The 22,934-nt window shown below is 40.5% G+C and overlaps 13 non-coding genes across 13 annotated transcripts; all 13 read left to right on the top strand.

The window, feature by feature from the left end:
- Positions 1-632: 632 nt before the first annotated feature.
- LOC115917802 lies at positions 633-794 on the top strand. The gene has a single exon (XR_004065338.1). It is a non-coding gene; the product is annotated as a U1 spliceosomal RNA (small nuclear RNA).
- A 916-nt stretch (positions 795-1,710) lies between these two features.
- LOC115917801 lies at positions 1,711-1,872 on the top strand. The gene has a single exon (XR_004065337.1). It is a non-coding gene; the product is annotated as a U1 spliceosomal RNA (small nuclear RNA).
- Positions 1,873-2,819: 947 nt separating this feature from the next.
- On the top strand, positions 2,820-2,981 carry LOC115917800. Its single transcript, XR_004065336.1, has one exon. It is a non-coding gene; the product is annotated as a U1 spliceosomal RNA (small nuclear RNA).
- A 947-nt stretch (positions 2,982-3,928) lies between these two features.
- Positions 3,929-4,090, top strand: LOC115917799. Its single transcript, XR_004065335.1, has one exon. It is a non-coding gene; the product is annotated as a U1 spliceosomal RNA (small nuclear RNA).
- Positions 4,091-5,037: 947 nt separating this feature from the next.
- LOC115917798 lies at positions 5,038-5,199 on the top strand. The gene has a single exon (XR_004065334.1). It is a non-coding gene; the product is annotated as a U1 spliceosomal RNA (small nuclear RNA).
- A 947-nt stretch (positions 5,200-6,146) lies between these two features.
- LOC115917797 lies at positions 6,147-6,308 on the top strand. Its single transcript, XR_004065333.1, has one exon. It is a non-coding gene; the product is annotated as a U1 spliceosomal RNA (small nuclear RNA).
- Positions 6,309-7,254: 946 nt separating this feature from the next.
- On the top strand, positions 7,255-7,416 carry LOC115917796. Its single transcript, XR_004065332.1, has one exon. It is a non-coding gene; the product is annotated as a U1 spliceosomal RNA (small nuclear RNA).
- Positions 7,417-8,362: 946 nt separating this feature from the next.
- LOC115917795 lies at positions 8,363-8,524 on the top strand. The gene has a single exon (XR_004065331.1). It is a non-coding gene; the product is annotated as a U1 spliceosomal RNA (small nuclear RNA).
- Positions 8,525-9,470: 946 nt separating this feature from the next.
- LOC115917794 lies at positions 9,471-9,632 on the top strand. The gene has a single exon (XR_004065330.1). It is a non-coding gene; the product is annotated as a U1 spliceosomal RNA (small nuclear RNA).
- Positions 9,633-10,580: 948 nt separating this feature from the next.
- LOC115917793 lies at positions 10,581-10,742 on the top strand. The gene has a single exon (XR_004065329.1). It is a non-coding gene; the product is annotated as a U1 spliceosomal RNA (small nuclear RNA).
- A 946-nt stretch (positions 10,743-11,688) lies between these two features.
- On the top strand, positions 11,689-11,850 carry LOC115917792. The gene has a single exon (XR_004065328.1). It is a non-coding gene; the product is annotated as a U1 spliceosomal RNA (small nuclear RNA).
- Positions 11,851-12,796: 946 nt separating this feature from the next.
- LOC115917791 lies at positions 12,797-12,958 on the top strand. Its single transcript, XR_004065327.1, has one exon. It is a non-coding gene; the product is annotated as a U1 spliceosomal RNA (small nuclear RNA).
- Positions 12,959-13,903: 945 nt separating this feature from the next.
- Positions 13,904-14,065, top strand: LOC115917790. The gene has a single exon (XR_004065326.1). It is a non-coding gene; the product is annotated as a U1 spliceosomal RNA (small nuclear RNA).
- The last annotated feature ends 8,869 nt before the right edge of the window (positions 14,066-22,934 follow it).

Here is a 22,934-nt window from a genome sequence, read left to right as displayed (position 1 = left end):
ATGTGAAATGGTATCAACAAATGTGAAATAAACTCTGCAAATTTCATTGAGTTAATGGCAAAAAGGACAATTTCGGTCACAGACTTTATTAACGCACTTAATGACATATTAGCAGGGAGCCTCTTGTGCATCTGTAATGGGTCTTGTTTTCATGACTTATAAATGATAAAACAATATGTTTCGAAAGAGGTTGTGAACACATCTGCCTTTGCAGAATCCGGTTCCGGCTCCTCGGGGTATTTTACTGGCTGCCCGACCAAAGACTACAATCCTTTTGCTGATTTTCGTATGACGCTGTTGTTATTTAAATCCGTGACGTCCAAGTATCTGCATTGTTAAATTCATGAATATGCACGGCATCAACAATACCGTTTACTCAGTTATATGCTGCGGCCTTATTTTGAAAGAGTGTAAATATTTCTTCCCAAATTGTGATTTTTCAAGAGGGATGGCAAAGAAAATGCCGGCCATCTGTAGGAACACTTTCTTAGTGCCAAGAAACTGCAGTCACACCTCCAAAGTGTGGCATAGATGAGATTCTGCATGTGATTTCTTGCTGTAGGACTGGATGTTTAACCGTTTTATGTCATCCAAGGGATTTGATCAAGAACTGCGACCGATTCTTTCGAAGCATACTTACCTGGCGCAGGGGTCGCATTGATCAAGAAGGATGCACCCCCAGGGCGAGGCTTGCCATTGCACTCCGGCTTGCTGAACCTTGCGATTCCCCCAAACGTGGGGAACTCGGGCGTATTATTTATGGTAGCGGAGATCTGCGTTCGCGCTATCTCCTACAAAACGAATGTAAAGAAAAGTAAATAAGTTGTCCTTTGTAAGTTCTACGCCTCCCATTCACACCCAAATCCAAACTTTGATTTGTGCAACATATCTATCTCTCCAAGCTCGAGATGTCCCATTGTCAACAAATTAAAGATCGAGTTCGAGAACTAAGACTATTGCCTATTGGAATAGACCTCCTTCACCATTCCAATTGTCATTTTCATCTATTGAGGTAAACAAAAATTAAATTGAAACCCTTTGCTTTCGAGACGTCTATTGCTGAGGGTAGCTACTTCGACTGGTTTTGAAATTTGACCTGCTGTGTGAGAATGTGAAATGGTATCAACAAATGTGAAATAAACTCTGCAAATTTCATTGAGTTAATGGCAAAAAGGACAATTTCGGTCACAGACTTTATTAACGCACTTAATGACATATTAGCAGGGAGCCTCTTGTGCATCTGTAATGGGTCTTGTTTTCATGACTTATAAATGATAAAACAATATGTTTCGAAAGAGGTTGTGAACACATCTGCCTTTGCAGAATCCGGCTCCTCGGGGTTTTGCACTGGCTGCCCGACCACAGGATACAATCATTTTGCTGATCTTCGTATGACGCCAAGTATCTGCATTGTTAAATTCATGAATATGCACGGCATCAACAATACCGTTTACTCAGTTATATGCTGCGGCCTTATTTTGAAAGAGTGTAAATATTTCTTCCCAAATTGTGATTTTTCAAGAGGGATGGCAAAGAAAATGCCGGCCATCTGTAGGAACACTTTCTTAGTGCCAAGAAACTGCAGTCACACCTCCAAAGTGTGGCATAGATGAGATTCTGCATGTGATTTCTTGCTGTAGGACTGGATGTTTAACCGTTTTATGTCATCCAAGGGATTTGATCAAGAACTGCGACCGATTCTTTCGAAGCATACTTACCTGGCGCAGGGGTCGCATTGATCAAGAAGGATGCACCCCCAGGGCGAGGCTTGCCATTGCACTCCGGCTTGCTGAACCTTGCGATTCCCCCAAACGTGGGGAACTCGGGCGTATTATTTATGGTAGCGGAGATCTGCGTTCGCGCTATCTCCTACAAAACGAATGTAAAGAAAAGTAAATAAGTTGTCCTTTGTAAGTTCTACGCCTCTCATTCACACCCAAATCCAAACTTTGATTTGTGCAACATATCTATCTCTCCAAGCTCGAGATGTCCCATTGTCAACAAATTAAAGATCGAGTTCGAGAACTAAGACTATTGCCTATTGGAATAGACCTCCTTCACCATTCCAATTGTCATTTTCATCTATTGAGGTAAACAAAAATTAAATTGAAACCCTTTGTTTTCGAGACGTCTATTGCTGAGGGTAGCTACTTCGACTGGTTTTGAAATTTGACCTGCTGTGTGAGAATGTGAAATGGTATCAACAAATGTGAAATAAACTCTGCAAATTTCATTGAGTTAATGGCAAAAAGGACAATTTCGGTCACAGACTTTATTAACGCACTTAATGACATATTAGCAGGGAGCCTCTTGTGCATCTGTAATGGGTCTTGTTTTCATGACTTATAAATGATAAAACAATATGTTTCGAAAGAGGTTGTGAACACATCTGCCTTTGCAGAATCCGGTTCCGGCTCCTCGGGGTATTTTACTGGCTGCCCGACCAAAGACTACAATCCTTTTGCTGATTTTCGTATGACGCTGTTGTTATTTAAATCCGTGACGTCCAAGTATCTGCATTGTTAAATTCATGAATATGCACGGCATCAACAATACCGTTTACTCAGTTATATGCTGCGGCCTTATTTTGAAAGAGTGTAAATATTTCTTCCCAAATTGTGATTTTTCAAGAGGGATGGCAAAGAAAATGCCGGCCATCTGTAGGAACACTTTCTTAGTGCCAAGAAACTGCAGTCACACCTCCAAAGTGTGGCATAGATGAGATTCTGCATGTGATTTCTTGCTGTAGGACTGGATGTTTAACCGTTTTATGTCATCCAAGGGATTTGATCAAGAACTGCGACCGATTCTTTCGAAGCATACTTACCTGGCGCAGGGGTCGCATTGATCAAGAAGGATGCACCCCCAGGGCGAGGCTTGCCATTGCACTCCGGCTTGCTGAACCTTGCGATTCCCCCAAACGTGGGGAACTCGGGCGTATTATTTATGGTAGCGGAGATCTGCGTTCGCGCTATCTCCTACAAAACGAATGTAAAGAAAAGTAAATAAGTTGTCCTTTGTAAGTTCTACGCCTCTCATTCACACCCAAATCCAAACTTTGATTTGTGCAACATATCTATCTCTCCAAGCTCGAGATGTCCCATTGTCAACAAATTAAAGATCGAGTTCGAGAACTAAGACTATTGCCTATTGGAATAGACCTCCTTCACCATTCCAATTGTCATTTTTATCTATTGACGTAGACAAAAATTAAATTGAAACCCTTTGTTTTCGAGACGTCTATTGCTGAGGGTAGCTACTTCGACTGGTTTTGAAATTTGACCTGCTGTGTGAGAATGTGAAATGGTATCAACAAATGTGAAATAAACTCTGCAAATTTCATTGAGTTAATGGCAAAAAGGACAATTTCGGTCACAGACTTTATTAACGCACTTAATGACATATTAGCAGGGAGCCTCTTGTGCATCTGTAATGGGTCTTGTTTTCATGACTTATAAATGATAAAACAATATGTTTCGAAAGAGGTTGTGAACACATCTGCCTTTGCAGAATCCGGTTCCGGCTCCTCGGGGTATTTTACTGGCTGCCCGACCAAAGACTACAATCCTTTTGCTGATTTTCGTATGACGCTGTTGTTATTTAAATCCGTGACGTCCAAGTATCTGCATTGTTAAATTCATGAATATGCACGGCATCAACAATACCGTTTACTCAGTTATATGCTGCGGCCTTATTTTGAAAGAGTGTAAATATTTCTTCCCAAATTGTGATTTTTCAAGAGGGATGGCAAAGAAAATGCCGGCCATCTGTAGGAACACTTTCTTAGTGCCAAGAAACTGCAGTCACACCTCCAAAGTGGGGCATAGATGAGATTCTGCATGTGATTTCTTGCTGTAGGACTGGATGTTTAACCGTTTTATGTCATCCAAGGGATTTGATCAAGAACTGCGACCGATTCTTTCGAAGCATACTTACCTGGCGCAGGGGTCGCATTGATCAAGAAGGATGCACCCCCAGGGCGAGGCTTGCCATTGCACTCCGGCTTGCTGAACCTTGCGATTCCCCCAAACGTGGGGAACTCGGGCGTATTATTTATGGTAGCGGAGATCTGCGTTCGCGCTATCTCCTACAAAACGAATGTAAAGAAAAGTAAATAAGTTGTCCTTTGTAAGTTCTACGCCTCTCATTCACACCCAAATCCAAACTTTGATTTGTGCAACATATCTATCTCTCCAAGCTCGAGATGTCCCATTGTCAACAAATTAAAGATCGAGTTCGAGAACTAAGACTATTGCCTATTGGAATAGACCTCCTTCACCATTCCAATTGTCATTTTTATCTATTGACGTAGACAAAAATTAAATTGAAACCCTTTGTTTTCGAGACGTCTATTGCTGAGGGTAGCTACTTCGACTGGTTTTGAAATTTGACCTGCTGTGTGAGAATGTGAAATGGTATCAACAAATGTGAAATAAACTCTGCAAATTTCATTGAGTTAATGGCAAAAAGGACAATTTCGGTCACAGACTTTATTAACGCACTTAATGACATATTAGCAGGGAGCCTCTTGTGCATCTGTAATGGGTCTTGTTTTCATGACTTATAAATGATAAAACAATATGTTTCGAAAGAGGTTGTGAACACATCTGCCTTTGCAGAATCCGGTTCCGGCTCCTCGGGGTATTTTACTGGCTGCCCGACCAAAGACTACAATCCTTTTGCTGATTTTCGTATGACGCTGTTGTTATTTAAATCCGTGACGTCCAAGTATCTGCATTGTTAAATTCATGAATATGCACGGCATCAACAATACCGTTTACTCAGTTATATGCTGCGGCCTTATTTTGAAAGAGTGTAAATATTTCTTCCCAAATTGTGATTTTTCAAGAGGGATGGCAAAGAAAATGCCGGCCATCTGTAGGAACACTTTCTTAGTGCCAAGAAACTGCAGTCACACCTCCAAAGTGTGGCATAGATGAGATTCTGCATGTGATTTCTTGCTGTAGGACTGGATGTTTAACCGTTTTATGTCATCCAAGGGATTTGATCAAGAACTGCGACCGATTCTTTCGAAGCATACTTACCTGGCGCAGGGGTCGCATTGATCAAGAAGGATGCACCCCCAGGGCGAGGCTTGCCATTGCACTCCGGCTTGCTGAACCTTGCGATTCCCCCAAACGTGGGGAACTCGGGCGTATTATTTATGGTAGCGGAGATCTGCGTTCGCGCTATCTCCTACAAAACGAATGTAAAGAAAAGTAAATAAGTTGTCCTTTGTAAGTTCTACGCCTCTCATTCACACCCAAATCCAAACTTTGATTTGTGCAACATATCTATCTCTCCAAGCTCGAGATGTCCCATTGTCAACAAATTAAAGATCGAGTTCGAGAACTAAGACTATTGCCTATTGGAATAGACCTCCTTCACCATTCCAATTGTCATTTTTATCTATTGACGTAGACAAAAATTAAATTGAAACCCTTTGTTTTCGAGACGTCTATTGCTAAGGGTAGCTACTTCGACTGGTTTTGAAATTTGACCTGCTGTGTGAGCATGTGAAATGGTATCAACAAATGTGAAATAAACTCTGCAAATTTCATTGAGTTAATGGCAAAAAGGACAATTTCGGTCACAGACTTTATTAACGCACTTAATGACATATTAGCAGGGAGCCTCTTGTGCATCTGTAATGGGTCTTGTTTTCATGACTTATAAATGATAAAACAATATGTTTCGAAAGAGGTTGTGAACACATCTGCCTTTGCAGAATCCGGTTCCGGCTCCTCGGGGTATTTTACTGGCTGCCCGACCAAAGACTACAATCCTTTTGCTGATTTTCGTATGACGCTGTTGTTATTTAAATCCGTGACGTCCAAGTATCTGCATTGTTAAATTCATGAATATGCACGGCATCAACAATACCGTTTACTCAGTTATATGCTGCGGCCTTATTTTGAAAGAGTGTAAATATTTCTTCCCAAATTGTGATTTTTCAAGAGGGATGGCAAAGAAAATGCCGGCCATCTGTAGGAACACTTTCTTAGTGCCAAGAAACTGCAGTCACACCTCCAAAGTGTGGCATAGATGAGATTCTGCATGTGATTTCTTGCTGTAGGACTGGATGTTTAACCGTTTTATGTCATCCAAGGGATTTGATCAAGAACTGCGACCGATTCTTTCGAAGCATACTTACCTGGCGCAGGGGTCGCATTGATCAAGAAGGATGCACCCCCAGGGCGAGGCTTGCCATTGCACTCCGGCTTGCTGAACCTTGCGATTCCCCCAAACGTGGGGAACTCGGGCGTATTATTTATGGTAGCGGAGATCTGCGTTCGCGCTATCTCCTACAAAACGAATGTAAAGAAAAGTAAATAAGTTGTCCTTTGTAAGTTCTACGCCTCTCATTCACACCCAAATCCAAACTTTGATTTGTGCAACATATCTATCTCTCCAAGCTCGAGATGTCCCATTGTCAACAAATTAAAGATCGAGTTCGAGAACTAAGACTATTGCCTATTGGAATAGACCTCCTTCACCATTCCAATTGTCATTTTATCTATTGACGTAGACAAAAATTAAATTGAAACCCTTTGTTTTTGAGACGTCTATTGCTAAGGGTAGCTACTTCGACTGGTTTTGAAATTTGACCTGCTGTGTGAGCATGTGAAATGGTATCAACAAATGTGAAATAAACTCTGCAAATTTCATTGAGTTAATGGCAAAAAGGACAATTTCGGTCACAGACTTTATTAACGCACTTAATGACATATTAGCAGGGAGCCTCTTGTGCATCTGTAATGGGTCTTTTTTTCATGACTTATAAATGATAAAACAATATGTTTCGAAAGAGGTTGTGAACACATCTGCCTTTGCAGAATCCGGTTCCGGCTCCTCGGGGTATTTTACTGGCTGCCCGACCAAAGACTACAATCCTTTTGCTGATTTTCGTATGACGCTGTTGTTATTTAAATCCGTGACGTCCAAGTCTCTGCATTGTTAAATTCATGAATATGCACGGCATCAACAATACCGTTTACTCGGTCATATGCTGCAGCATTATTTTGAAAGAATGTCAATATATCTTCCTGAATTGTGACTTTTCAAGTAAGGTGGCACGTAAAAGGCCGACCATCTGTAGAAACACTTTTTTAGTGCCAAGAAACTGCAGTCACACCTCCAAAGTGGGGCATAGATGAGATTCTGCATGTGATTTCTTGCTGTAGGACTGGATGTTTAACCGTTTTATGTCATCCAAGGGATTTGATCAAGAACTGCGACCGATTCTTTCGAAGCATACTTACCTGGCGCAGGGGTCGCATTGATCAAGAAGGATGCACCCCCAGGGCGAGGCTTGCCATTGCACTCCGGCTTGCTGAACCTTGCGATTCCCCCAAACGTGGGGAACTCGGGCGTATTATTTATGGTAGCGGAGATCTGCGTTCGCGCTATCTCCTACAAAACAATGTAAAGAAAAGTAAATAAGTTGTCCTTTGTAAGTTCTACGCCTCCCATTCACACCCAAATCCAAACTTTGATTTGTGCAACATATCTATCTCTCCAAGCTCGAGATGTCCCATTGTCAACAAATTAAAGATCGAGTTCGAGAACTAAGACTATTGCCTATTGGAATAGACCTCCTTCACCATTCCATTTGTCATTTTTATCTATTGACGTAGACAAAAATTAAATTGAAACCCTTTGTTTTCGAGACGTCTATTGCTAAGGGTAGCTACTTCGACTGGTTTTGAAATTTGACCTGCTGTGTGAGCATGTGAAATGGTATCAACAAATGTGAAATAAACTCTGCAAATTTCATTGAGTTAATGGCAAAAAGGACAATTTCGGTCACAGACTTTATTAACGCACTTAATGACATATTAGCAGGGAGCCTCTTGTGCATCTGTAATGGGTCTTGTTTTCATGACTTATAAATGATAAAACAATATGTTTCGAAAGAGGTTGTGAACACATCTGCCTTTGCAGAATCCGGTTCCGGCTCTTCGGGGTATTTTACTGGCTGCCCGACCAAAGACTACAATCCTTTTGCTGATTTTCGTATGACGCTGTTGTTATTTAAATCCGTGACGTCCAAGTCTCTGCATTGTTAAATTCATGAATATGCACGGCATCAACAATACCGTTTACTCAGTTATATGCTGCGGCCTTATTTTGAAAGAGTGTAAATATTTCTTCCCAAATTGTGATTTTTCAAGAGGGATGGCAAAGAAAATGCCGGCCATCTGTAGGAACACTTTCTTAGTGCCAAGAAACTGCAGTCACACCTCCAAAGTGTGGCATAGATGAGATTCTGCATGTGATTTCTTGCTGTAGGACTGGATGTTTAACCGTTTTATGTCATCCAAGGGATTTGATCAAGAACTGCGACCGATTCTTTCGAAGCATACTTACCTGGCGCAGGGGTCGCATTGATCAAGAAGGATGCACCCCCAGGGCGAGGCTTGCCATTGCACTCCGGCTTGCTGAACCTTGCGATTCCCCCAAACGTGGGGAACTCGGGCGTATTATTTATGGTAGCGGAGATCTGCGTTCGCGCTATCTCCTACAAAACGAATGTAAAGAAAAGTAAATAAGTTGTCCTTTGTAAGTTCTACGCCTCTCATTCACACCCAAATCCAAACTTTGATTTGTGCAACATATCTATCTCTCCAAGCTCGAGATGTCCCATTGTCAACAAATTAAAGATCGAGTTCGAGAACTAAGACTATTGCCTATTGGAATAGACCTCCTTCACCATTCCAATTGTCATTTTATCTATTGACGTAGACAAAAATTAAATTGAAACCCTTTGTTTTCGAGACGTCTATTGCTAAGGGTAGCTACTTCGACTGGTTTTGAAATTTGACCTGCTGTGTGAGCATGTGAAATGGTATCAACAAATGTGAAATAAACTCTGCAAATTTCATTGAGTTAATGGCAAAAAGGACAATTTCGGTCACAGACTTTATTAACGCACTTAATGACATATTAGCAGGGAGCCTCTTGTGCATCTGTAATGGGTCTTGTTTTCATGACTTATAAATGATAAAACAATATGTTTCGAAAGAGGTTGTGAACACATCTGCCTTTGCAGAATCCGGTTCCGGCTCCTCGGGGTATTTTACTGGCTGCCCGACCAAAGAATACAATCCTTTTGCTGATTTTCGTATGACGCTGTTGTTATTTAAATCCGTGACGTCCAAGTATCTGCATTGTTAAATTCATGAATATGCACGGCATCAACAATACCGTTTACTCAGTTATATGCTGCGGCCTTATTTTGAAAGAGTGTAAATATTTCTTCCCAAATTGTGATTTTTCAAGAGGGATGGCAAAGAAAATGCCGGCCATCTGTAGGAACACTTTCTTAGTGCCAAGAAACTGCAGTCACACCTCCAAAGTGTGGCATAGATGAGATTCTGCATGTGATTTCTTGCTGTAGGACTGGATGTTTAACCGTTTTATGTCATCCAAGGGATTTGATCAAGAACTGCGACCGATTCTTTCGAAGCATACTTACCTGGCGCAGGGGTCGCATTGATCAAGAAGGATGCACCCCCAGGGCGAGGCTTGCCATTGCACTCCGGCTTGCTGAACCTTGCGATTCCCCCAAACGTGGGGAACTCGGGCGTATTATTTATGGTAGCGGAGATCTGCGTTCGCGCTATCTCCTACAAAACGAATGTAAAGAAAAGTAAATAAGTTGTCCTTTGTAAGTTCTACGCCTCTCATTCACACCCAAATCCAAACTTTGATTTGTGCAACATATCTATCTCTCCAAGCTCGAGATGTCCCATTGTCAACAAATTAAAGATCGAGTTCGAGAACTAAGACTATTGCCTATTGGAATAGACCTCCTTCACCATTCCATTTGTCATTTTTTATCTATTGACGTAGACAAAAATTAAATTGAAACCCTTTGTTTTCGAGACGTCTATTGCTAAGGGTAGCTACTTCGACTGGTTTTGAAATTTGACCTGCTGTGTGAGCATGTGAAATGGTATCAACAAATGTGAAATAAACTCTGCAAATTTCATTGAGTTAATGGCAAAAAGGACAATTTCGGTCACAGACTTTATTAACGCACTTAATGACATATTAGCAGGGAGCCTCTTGTGCATCTGTAATGGGTCTTGTTTTCATGACTTATAAATGATAAAACAATATGTTTCGAAAGAGGTTGTGAACACATCTGCCTTTGCAGAATCCGGTTCCGGCTCCTCGGGGTATTTTACTGGCTGCCCGACCAAAGACTACAATCCTTTTGCTGATTTTCGTATGACGCTGTTGTTATTTAAATCCGTGACGTCCAAGTCTCTGCATTGTTAAATTCATGAATATGCACGGCATCAACAATACCGTTTACTCAGTTATATGCTGCGGCCTTATTTTGAAAGAGTGTAAATATTTCTTCCCAAATTGTGATTTTTCAAGAGGGATGGCAAAGAAAATGCCGGCCATCTGTAGGAACACTTTCTTAGTGCCAAGAAACTGCAGTCACACCTCCAAAGTGTGGCATAGATGAGATTCTGCATGTGATTTCTTGCTGTAGGACTGGATGTTTAACCGTTTTATGTCATCCAAGGGATTTGATCAAGAACTGCGACCGATTCTTTCGAAGCATACTTACCTGGCGCAGGGGTCGCATTGATCAAGAAGGATGCACCCCCAGGGCGAGGCTTGCCATTGCACTCCGGCTTGCTGAACCTTGCGATTCCCCCAAACGTGGGGAACTCGGGCGTATTATTTATGGTAGCGGAGATCTGCGTTCGCGCTATCTCCTACAAAACGAATGTAAAGAAAAGTAAATAAGTTGTCCTTTGTAAGTTCTACGCCTCTCATTCACACCCAAATCCAAACTTTGATTTGTGCAACATATCTATCTCTCCAAGCTCGAGATGTCCCATTGTCAACAAATTAAAGATCGAGTTCGAGAACTAAGACTATTGCCTATTGGAATAGACCTCCTTCACCATTCCAATTGTCATTTTATCTATTGACGTAGACAAAAATTAAATTGAAACCCTTTGTTTTTGAGACGTCTATTGCTAAGGGTAGCTACTTCGACTGGTTTTGAAATTTGACCTGCTGTGTGAGCATGTGAAATGGTATCAACAAATGTGAAATAAACTCTGCAAATTTCATTGAGTTAATGGCAAAAAGGACAATTTCGGTCACAGAATTTATTAACGCACTTAATGACATATTAGCAGGGAGCCTCTTGTGCATCTGTAATGGGTCTTTTTTTCATGACTTATAAATGATAAAACAATATGTTTCGAAAGAGGTTGTGAACACATCTGCCTTTGCAGAATCCGGTTCCGGCTCCTCGGGGTATTTTACTGGCTGCCCGACCAAAGACTACAATCCTTTTGCTGATTTTCGTATGACGCTGTTGTTATTTAAATCCGTGACGTCCAAGTCTCTGCATTGTTAAATTCATGAATATGCACGGCATCAACAATACCGTTTACTCGGTCATATGCTGCAGCATTATTTTGAAAGAATGTCAATATATCTTCCTGAATTGTGACTTTTCAAGTAAGGTGGCACGTAAAAGGCCGACCATCTGTAGAAACACTTTTTTAGTGCCAAGAAACTGCAGTCACACCTCCAAAGTGGGGCATAGATGAGATTCTGCATGTGATTTCTTGCTGTAGGACTGGATGTTTAACCGTTTTATGTCATCCAAGGGATTTGATCAAGAACTGCGACCGATTCTTTCGAAGCATACTTACCTGGCGCAGGGGTCGCATTGATCAAGAAGGATGCACCCCCAGGGCGAGGCTTGCCATTGCACTCCGGCTTGCTGAACCTTGCGATTCCCCCAAACGTGGGGAACTCGGGCGTATTATTTATGGTAGCGGAGATCTGCGTTCGCGCTATCTCCTACAAAACCAATGTAAAGAAAAGTAAATAAGTTGTCCTTTGTAAGTTCTACGCCTCCCATTCACACCCAAATCCAAACTTTGATTTGTGCAACATATCTATCTCTCCAAGCTCGAGATGTCCCATTGTCAACAAATTAAAGATCGAGTTCGAGAACTAAGACTATTGCCTATTGGAATAGACCTCCTTCACCATTCCATTTGTCATTTTTTATCTATTGACGTAGACAAAAATTAAATTGAAACCCTTTGTTTTCGAGACGTCTATTGCTAAGGGTAGCTACTTCGACTGGTTTTGAAATTTGACCTGCTGTGTGAGCATGTGAAATGGTATCAACAAATGTGAAATAAACTCTGCAAATTTCATTGAGTTAATGGCAAAAAGGACAATTTCGGTCACAGACTTTATTAACGCACTTAATGACATATTAGCAGGGAGCCTCTTGTGCATCTGTAAGGGTCTTGTTTTCATGACTTATAAATGATAAAACAATATGTTTCGAAAGAGGTTGTGAACACATCTGCCTTTGCAGAATCCGGTTCCGGCTCTTCGGGGTATTTTACTGGCTGCCCGACCAAAGACTACAATCCTTTTGCTGATTTTCGTATGACGCTGTTGTTATTTAAATCCGTGACGTCCAAGTCTCTGCATTGTTAAATTCATGAATATGCACGGCATCAACAATACCGTTTACTCAGTTATATGCTGCGGCCTTATTTTGAAAGAGTGTAAATATTTCTTCCAAATTGTGATTTTTCAAGAGGGATGGCAAAGAAAATGCCGGCCATCTGTAGGAACACTTTCTTAGTGCCAAGAAACTGCAGTCACACCTCCAAAGTGTGGCATAGATGAGATTCTGCATGTGATTTCTTGCTGTAGGACTGGATGTTTAACCGTTTTATGTCATCCAAGGGATTTGATCAAGAACTGCGACCGATTCTTCCGAAGCATACTTACCTGGCGCAGGGGTCGCATTGATCAAGAAGGATGCACCCCCAGGGCGAGGCTTGCCATTGCACTCCGGCTTGCTGAACCTTGCGATTCCCCCAAACGTGGGGAACTCGGGCGTATTATTTATGGTAGCGGAGATCTGCGTTCGCGCTATCTCCTACAAAACGAATGTAAAGAAAAGTAAATAAGTTGTCCTTTGTAAGCTACGCCTCTCATTCACACCCAAATCCAAACTTTGATTGTGTGCAACATATCTATCTCTCTAAGCTCGAGATGTCCCATTGTCAACAAATTAAAGATCGAGTTCGAGAACTAAGACTATTGCCTATTGGAATAGACCTCCTTCACCATTCCAATTGTCATTTTATCTATTGACGTAGACAAAAATTAAATTGAAACCCTTTGTTTTTGAGACGTCTATTGCTAAGGGTAGCTACTTCGACTGGTTTTGAAATTTGACCTGCTGTGTGAGCATGTGAAATGGTATCAACAAATGTGAAATAAACTCTGCAAATTTCATTGAGTTAATGGCAAAAAGGACAATTTCGGTCACAGACTTTATTAACGCACTTAATGACATATTAGCAGGGAGCCTCTTGTGCATCTGTAATGGGTCTTGTTTTCATGACTTATAAATGATAAAACAATATGTTTCGAAAGAGGTTGTGAACACATCTGCCTTTGCAGAATCCGGTTCCGGCTCCTCGGGGTATTTTACTGGCTGCCCGACCAAAGAATACAATCCTTTTGCTGATTTTCGTATGACGCTGTTGTTATTTAAATCCGTGACGTCCAAGTATCTGCATTGTTAAATTCATGAATATGCACGGCATCAACAATACCGTTTACTCAGTTATATGCTGCGGCCTTATTTTGAAAGAGTGTAAATATTTCTTCCCAAATTGTGATTTTTCAAGAGGGATGGCAAAGAAAATGCCGGCCATCTGTAGGAACACTTTCTTAGTGCCAAGAAACTGCAGTCACACCTCCAAAGTGTGGCATAGATGAGATTCTGCATGTGATTTCTTGCTGTAGGACTGGATGTTTAACCGTTTTATGTCATCCAAGGGATTTGATCAAGAACTGCGACCGATTCTTTCGAAGCATACTTACCTGGCGCAGGGGTCGCATTGATCAAGAAGGATGCACCCCCAGGGCGAGGCTTGCCATTGCACTCCGGCTTGCTGAACCTTGCGATTCCCCCAAACGTGGGGAACTCGGGCGTATTATTTATGGTAGCGGAGATCTGCGTTCGCGCTATCTCCTACAAAATGAATGTAAAGAAAAGTAAATAAGTTGTCCTTTGTAAGATCTACGCCTCTCATTCACACCCAAATCCAAACTTTGATTTGTGCAACATATCTATCTCTCCAAGCTCGAGATGTCCCATTGTCAACAAATTAAAGATCGAGTTCGAGAACTAAGACTATTGCCTATTGGAATAGACCTCCTTCACCATTCCATTTGTCATTTTTTATGTATTGACGTAGACAAAAATTAAATTGAAACCCTTTGTTTTCGAGACGTCTATTGCTAAGGGTAGCTACTTCGACTGGTTTTGAAATTTGACCTGCTGTGTGAGCATGTGAAATGGTATCAACAAATGTGAAATAAACTCTGCAAATTTCATTGAGTTAATGGCAAAAAGGACAATTTCGGTCACAGAATTTATCAACGCATTTAATGACATATTGTGCATCTGTAATGGGTCTTGTTTTCATGAATTATAATTGATAAAACAATGTTTCAAAAGAGGTTGTGAACACATCTGCCTTTGCAGAATCCGGTTGCGGCTCCTCGGGGTACTTTACTGGCTGCCCGACCAAAGAATACAATCCTGTCGTTAAATTGTCATCATAAATATACCTATATTATTCAGTTTGCTGCGTCAAGGGGTTAAACACGTCAATTTTTCAAGAAAAGGGTACTTTTTACAAATCCTGTTGTATTTGTCTAGATCCCGACTCCGAATTAAAAGCTGGTCGGAAATTGTACACGTTGTTATTATAGCTTCTATATTTAAATAATTTTTTTACATCAGACGCGCAATTAGATTCATTTTACATTGCCAACGACTTAAATGGTAATCCCTATCGGACTCCTCAATGAATCACATTTTTACAATACTTGTTTGGAAGCACACTTTTGAGAAATACCAGTTTAGGGTGTGAATTCGGGAGAAAAAAAACACCCGTAATTTTCATTGAGGGTGTATTTTAGCGTCAGAAGAAATCTTCGTTTAGGGTTATCTTGAAAACCTTTGGTTCACGCATGCTTTCAGTATTTCTACGTGACTGAGGCTGCGTTCATGCTTAAATTTTGAAGGCAGAATGAGCGATCTGAAACGCTCATCGTAAACGCTCATCGTGATCGCAGTTCCACGATGCACTGTTCATGCTTACTTCTCTGGCTCCCCCAGGCAATTCTCAGTGTGTGGCCTTAATTGGTCTTCCAGCTGGATTCGCAAACCTTCACTGTGCATGCTACGTAGACCCACTAGAGGTCAGTGCGTTGACCCCATTTAAACGCGTTTACAAATTGTAAACGCATCTTTTTGTGAGTTTACGATCGGCGATCGTGATCGCCGTTTTTCGGTGATTCTATAAAAGTGAGCTAAGACGCAACCGTGTTTTAAACTAAACGCGTAACAGATGCCTGATTCTGGCCGTCAAAATCAAGCATGAACGCGCCCTTAGACCCCTGGGGTCCATGGCCCGCTCCTTCAAATCTGTGTTGTCACAAACTACTCGATGTCCACTCAACTATTCTACAAAGGATTTTTTACTTTGAAACTATTTTCATGCTATTATTATGTTATTATCACTTTATTTGTTGAATGCATGTATATTTAATCTTTGAATTCAAAAGAATTGTCAGCTTTAATCTGCAATGTTGATTTATTTAGGAAACCTTAGCAAATCAAACCAAGGTCCTATCTATATCAAAAGGTACATGTATACGCAAACGAGGCGTCATTTTGACTGGTTTTATTTTCCGCGCAATTACCTTCGCTAATCAGGCTTGTGAAGGCAATTAACCCATATGTCTTATTTCAAGGTACTCATTATTCACCGTTCAGTTTGCATGGGTAAAAGCTCATGTTTTTGTTTCATGCTTCTGTAAACCGACCGTGATAATTAGAACTCATGAATGATTCAATATGTCTTTTCTTCTGTATAGTGAGGATGAATATGGGCATGTGCAGGAAGACAATGAAAATAGGCCATGGCAGACAGTATCATCGTTAATGCAGGGAATAATGTATTGATATCAGAGGCACCATACCTACTCAATAATTAAATGCACATTTACAAGACTCTTGATTGGGGAGCTTCTCCATGCTCTTTCTCTTATTTTTTTACCACTCTATCAGTTAATTTGCCACCCCTCCCCTCACGGTATCCCCCGGTAGCTACGTCATTAAAATTGATGATTACAACAAAATCATACAGTCTTGTTTATGTCCAGAAACCCAAATGCTGAAGAACGGTTTAAATGACTGCTGCTTCAAATTAATCTATAAATTGCTTTTCAAAAAGTATAAGATCTATGGCATGATATTTCATTAAATTTCCGAACCTTACAGAGTTAAATTTAAATTCAACTGTAGGCCTACTTGGGAAACGTGAAAAGCAATCAATTCATACAGCCTTTGTTTTGTCTGTGCTGATTCGACCTTTGATTAAACGTTATAAAATCTGGTATCGGGTTCACATTTAATGGGAAATAGTACCACGGGGAATTTCGCCGGAGGGAAGTTGAACTAAGATGCGAATCGGCTACCCGGAGCTGAAAACATTTATTTTGTAGAAATTTCATTTTAATTAGGACACATCCATAAACACTTTCTTACGAAATCGTCCCATAATAGGATTGTTTTGATTATACAATATTTACTTGTCAATTATTAATAAACATCCATACATACTTACCCATGAATTCGTCACACATCGCTCTAAAGACGAACATGCTCAATCAAGACATAAAAAGGCAATAGAAGGAAGGCTTTTTTTTAATGGTAGATTCAACCCTTCTAACATGATTTGAAAATGGATGGAATTTCGTAGGGTAATATCTAGCGACACAAAAAGGTGATGAAACAATTTGATAACCCTGTCCGCCTCTGCCTCTTTAAATGTTCATCTAATACTTTTGTTTTGGGGAGACGTTCATTGTTTTACATTTCAGACATCTGTTTTCATCCTTGAAAGTACAGTCCAATGCGAGAAAAAACAGACTTTGTAACCTTTTCCAATTCCTAAGGTTTCGATTTCTTAATAATAAGGACGAACTTTTCAGCGGATAAACAAATTTGCATACCATTCCAAATGCCTTATTCGTACTATGATTCGTAAAGCAGTAAGCTGACCACAGTCATGTCATTGTGATGAATTTTCCTCCCGATTCGTGACGTCAGAGTTCGGCGCCGCCATCTTCCGAACCGTTTCTCATTTTTATCCCTGGGGAGAAATTTTGACGGGAAGCATTATTTCACCAAGATCACCAGACTCATGATACGGGCAAGGTCATCGTTGCATTCCCACAAAATCATGGTAAAAGTCAGCTGATCTTCTTTTACCATCATTGCCTTGTAATTTGGGTGTTTGATGTTTTTTAATTTAAGTCGATTTCTTTAATAGAGTTTTTCTCAGTGAAAGAAACAAAAAAACGTGTTTAATTCACTTCCTCACGAGTAGACCTAAAGTATGTGTCCTTCACTTCTCACGTTTTAATATAAAGATTTCAAGACTTAAAAATTAGTATGTCTGTATTATGGTAGAATACTCCCCCCCCCCCCCCCCGCGAAAAACAAACAACAAACAAACAAACAAACACACACACACCTCAAATCCCATACGCATGTGTTTTGATAGGAAATTGGAATTATGATTTCCCTGTCGCTTTGAATACCAAATGCTGAAAATCTCAATTTAGGGTCAGCAAAGGGTCACAATAGTTCATGTGACTCAACAGCCACAACGATGTGTTCGTATTTTATTTTACAAAATGCTTTTAAAGATGTTAAACGTTTGAGAAAATGTTATCGAACTTGGCTTGTCATGAAAGGTGCATGTCGGCTCAATAAAATATGGACAAATTGATTTCCAGTGGACGAGACAGACCTCCCGGTCCATTAGAGGTTGAATCTCATTACTGATCCATGATGATTAATGTGTTATCGATCTGGTGAGACTTTGAGAGCACTGTGAAGGTTCATGATTCGAGCCACATCATAATTATCCGAAACTTTGGCGTAGCCACGTGATTTTTACCTTTTTTGGGGGTTGGCCCCCCCCCCTGGCGCTCAAGGGGGGGGGGGGGGTGCAAATTGAATTTTTTTGAGGATCAAAAAAAAAAAAAATGTGCTCACTACCCCCCCCCCCCCCCCCCCCCCCCCCCCCCCCCCCCCCCCCCCCCACTGAGCGACTTTTCGGCCGGCGCGATTTTCAAATTTTCGGGAGCAAAAAAAAAAAAAGTTGGGCCCCCTCCCCTAAGAAATCCTGGATCCGCGCCTGGGGGGTGATATGATTCGTTTTTGCACCTCAAAATATGGTTGTATAATGAATCCTGTTTCTTATACCGAAGACAGGCGACACCACCCCCCCCCCCCTTTTTTTTTTTTTATATCACTGCCCCCTCAATGGCCGGACCGAAAACACCACTGCATTGATCTATAGGTCTCATGGTACATGTTTTGTTGATCTTGAGTGCCTAGGAAAGTTCATGAAGGTTCACGATATGAGCTTCATCAGATGAACCCATACAATTTTGATTTTCTTTTCTTACGATAACATCGCAAAGGTTAGCAAACAGAATATATGCAATAATCCATAATTATTGCCAGATCGGCTTCGATGCGGCGAATAAGTTTATCAATGTCCGCATATGGATCCTTACTCTTAAGGAATATATCAGACGATTGGTTTTTACATAGGAAAAGTGCCCCCTTTATTTTGACAAGTGCCCCCTATTAATTTGTTTAAGTGCCCCTTCCTCTTTCTACCTCTGATAAGCGCCCCTTTTATTTTGATACGTACCCCTTTTCCTTTGACAAGTTTCCATTTTCCTTTGTAATAAGTGTCCATTTTCCATTCCATAAGTGCCTATTTTAATCTCTAGTAAGTTCCCCTTTTCAGGTACGAGAAGCGCCTCTTTTCACTTTTGATGAGCGCCCCTTTCACCTCTGATAATTGCCCTGTACAAATCTGAGAGGTTCCCCTTTTGCTTTGACAAGTTCCCCTTTTCCTTTGAAAAAGTGCCCTTTCCCCTTTTATTAACTACCCCTTTTTGATTCGCATAAGCGCACCTTATATTTTCACGTGTGCCCTCTTTCCATTCTCAAAAAATGCCTCATTGCATTTATGAAAATAGTTCCCTTTCATTCTCATAAGTACCCCCTTTTCATCTCTTGTAAATGACCCTATTCAATTCTGAGAGATATTCGTTTTACTTCGACAAGTGCCCCCTCCCCTCCTGATTAGTACTCTTTTCATCGGTTCTAGGACACCTACTCCCTGGATATCCACTTCTTGGATACCCCCCCCCCCCCAGTCAACTACCCACTAAGACAACTAACCCCTAGGGAAACCACACTCTAGGACGATTACCCCCCCCCCCTCCCCTTCTTTCAACAAATGCACATTTTCCTTTATCATTAGTGCCCCTTTTTCATTCTCATAAGTGCCTCTTTTTATTTATGGTCAATGCTCCTTTTCAGATGCGATAGGCCAAACGCCTAAGTGCCCCTTTTCACATCTAATAATTACCCTTTTAACTATGATATGAGCCCCTTTTCCCCTTACTAATAAGGAACCTATCTAAATGCCCTCCCCCCCCCCCCTTTCACTTCGTATAAATGCCCCTATCAAAATCTGATGAGTGCCTCTTTTTCGTCGAAAAATGCCGTGCCCCTAATTTCAAGCGACTAAGAGCAATTTTCTGCAAAGCTCGCTCGCTACTCTCGCTCGTAGTTTAATATAGATGTTATCATTATGTAACTTATCAGAGGTCTTTTCAGTCTTCCGTTATGAGAATTTGCTTATAACCCCATCAGGATTGGGTTTTTCCTCTTTAAGTAATTTTTCGCACTGCGATCTCAAAAATCTTTAAAATTTTCCTCGCTCGCACGCAAATGAATTTTAAGACCATCACACCCAACTGCGAAGTATGATGCTTAAAGGTAATACAAAGTTTTGGGAAATTTTGAAAATTGGGTGGATAGTGAATCTTTACAATTTTGATATATTTGGATGCCCCTGTGGATGTATTAAAAGCACTAAAAAGATTAGCCCCTAAAACAATTCTGTTTTCGAGAAAAATTGAATATAAAAATCTACCGGTGCTCCCGGTAAATTTTGATAAATTTCAAATAGCGCCTATGGCCGTGCAATGGTAGCTGCGACCATGAAAATCTCAGAATATGTAGTTGTGATATATAATTTCCAAACGGAAATAGCTAATCAATCGTTTTTACTCAAGAAATATTGTTTCATAGCTAACTTAATATCTTGACCTTGAGAGGGAGCTATACAACATAAAGAGTTTATTTTTCATAATTTCATAACTTTAGACTCGATTTCAACCGCGACAACGATCAATGGATATTGTAGGAACGCATATGCTTCCAATATGTTAATTTGAACCAAATTCATGACCCCATACCAAAACTTTGTAATACCTTTAAGCAATATCTTATATGTTGTATTAAGAGGAACTAAATATTGAAATCATCCCTGATAATGTGATCACAATATAGGGGTATATACCAATGTTTAAAAAATTGTATATTTTCGCTTTGAGATTTTCCTTGGAAGATGCCCTTTTTCCAGAAAGTGCCCTATTTTGTTGGTGCCCCAACCCCCCACTTTGGAAGTCGGTCCGTTGCCTCTGCCCCCCTCCCCCCCCCCCCCCCCCCAACCTAACTCAACTATGACCTTGAAATTCTGAATGATAGCGCTAAGAAAATAACTCCTGCTCAGGCCGTCACATGCACTGACAAAATAGCATTTTTACCAAATCAACTGCCTTGGGCCTTGGCCAACGCTTTTCTAACGTAAACCACTGCTAAATAAAGCTTATTACGTAGGCGCTATTTCCAAAATCATCCGACTAAAATGGCAGACCTTGAGGAAAATAGTTCTCCCGAGATACAAGAAATGTATAGTGTTCAAATCGATCGGTAACGAGAGATGGTCTGACATAGTTATTCAGATTCCTTGGGGGTCAAATAATGTCAGTTAATGGTCATTAATTTTTCATGGCGTTTCGGGGAAACATCCCTGGGTACCAAGTTGCAATCCGAGTCGTGCGATTTGCAAAGTAGAATTTACGAAGTAGGCAATAATTTTGTAACAAATTTAACACAAAAATTCAATTGTAGTCCTTGCTATTCTTTAGTTTTGAAAGACTACCCGCATTTAAAAATCAGACAGCATATCTGATTGCAGAGTGTTCCTTTCCGTATCGAAACAACAACAAAGACCGTTGCACTCAAAGCGTCGACTGACGCGAGTTTCGACGCATCATATCATGGTGAGACGGTCCGAAACTAATTGCTAAATGGACAATCCACACAATGCGTTGAATTATTGGCGTATGGTCTTCACATGCTTAAAATTAGCGTAGGGTAATAACGCAATCCAAATGACGCCTCATGCGGAGCGGGCCGCTGGTGCACCGTGCGAGAGTGACATCGTGCAAAAGTGAATGCACTAAACGCATGGAAAAACGCGTGAAATCATTGGCGCATGCACTAATTGCCTGCAGGCTCGAACATGTAATAGCGCAATCGAAATGACGCGCCTTATGCCACGGGAATAATAAAACAACATCAAAGGGATAAAACACTTTTGCCCATTCTTTATTTATTGATAAATCAAATATAAAACATTCAAATAACAATAATAGTATATAATATAATTGATTTACATCAAGAGTGACAACTTAATACACACAAAATAAAATATTTAAAAAATGCATAATTGAAAGCTTGAAAGTATGGAGGTAAGTTAAAATAATCAAGATAAATGCAGAGGCCAACTATCATAAGCAAGGAAGCTTGAGTCGATAGCAGCCGGGAAGGGGGGGGGGGGGGGGGGTACATGGCGCTGTTCTAGGAGAATGTAGGGGAATAGAGAGTCACATAATAGATTTTGTTCAGAAAGTATCTGAATAAAAAGTGGAAAGAAATTAATAAAAGAAAAAAGAAGAAAAATGTGCAAGTTTGTGCAAGAAGTTGGAGTAAACCTTTCTTACCTCTTTTCATGAACTGATTGCGTCAATATGATTTATTCTTGGGAGATAAACCTTAATTGATCAATGAAGAATGATTAACGAACATTTTTAAAGAAAGTTCTGAGAAGATATTAACTTTAACTGTTCATGACTAAGTCAAAATCATTTCATGAAAAAGAGGTAAGAAAAAATTATTCCAACTTGATAGTCATTGCTCCCTTGATTGCAGCGAAATAGAATTAGAGAAGAGAATGGATAGTATTTTACTGAATGAGAACCTGCGACTGACAGCCAACGCATAAAGTGTTGGCTCGTGAAATCGAATCAGACGGTTTATTGTGTGTATAAAAGGTTACTCAGCTATCAGTGGTTGCATATCGAATTTTATCCCAAATCAAATAACGAATTCATGAATGAGTATTCTGGTAGATTTAAGGCGCCTCACTTTGAAGGGGAAAAGATCGGGTTGTCAACTTCTCCGTTGTATTGTATTATTTCTTTATAAATATTCGTGGTAAACAGTGCTTCTTTAATATTTGACATAGCATGTGACCCCGACCCTTTGACCGTTTAAATGCCCTTACAGATTGGATTTTTTAAGGGAGAATATTGTACCTGAACACCACATGAACTTCTAGAGACTGATACTGCACTGAAGTTCGATCCATAGTCGTGCTACAATTATGTTCTTGAAGATTCAACTTCTACCTATTCCGTCGCCCCCCCCCCCCCTCCCTTCTCTCTCCCTCTTTTTCAAACTTCTTATACATGTCTATTTTCTAATTTCTTTCCCTATCCTTCCTTCTCTCCTCTTGTTCTCTTTTCATAGTATTTCTCAATTCAAGTCATTCAAAACTAACTTCCTCTTTTTCAGTACTCTATATTAAATATATTATTTATTC

Source organism: Strongylocentrotus purpuratus, unplaced genomic scaffold (assembly GCF_000002235.5).
Source record: "Strongylocentrotus purpuratus isolate Spur 01 unplaced genomic scaffold, Spur_5.0 spur5_scaffold_2, whole genome shotgun sequence".
NCBI lineage: Eukaryota > Metazoa > Echinodermata > Echinoidea > Camarodonta > Strongylocentrotidae > Strongylocentrotus > Strongylocentrotus purpuratus.
Note: the sequence above shows the minus strand (reverse complement) of the source record. Positions and strands in the feature narration are given on the sequence as shown.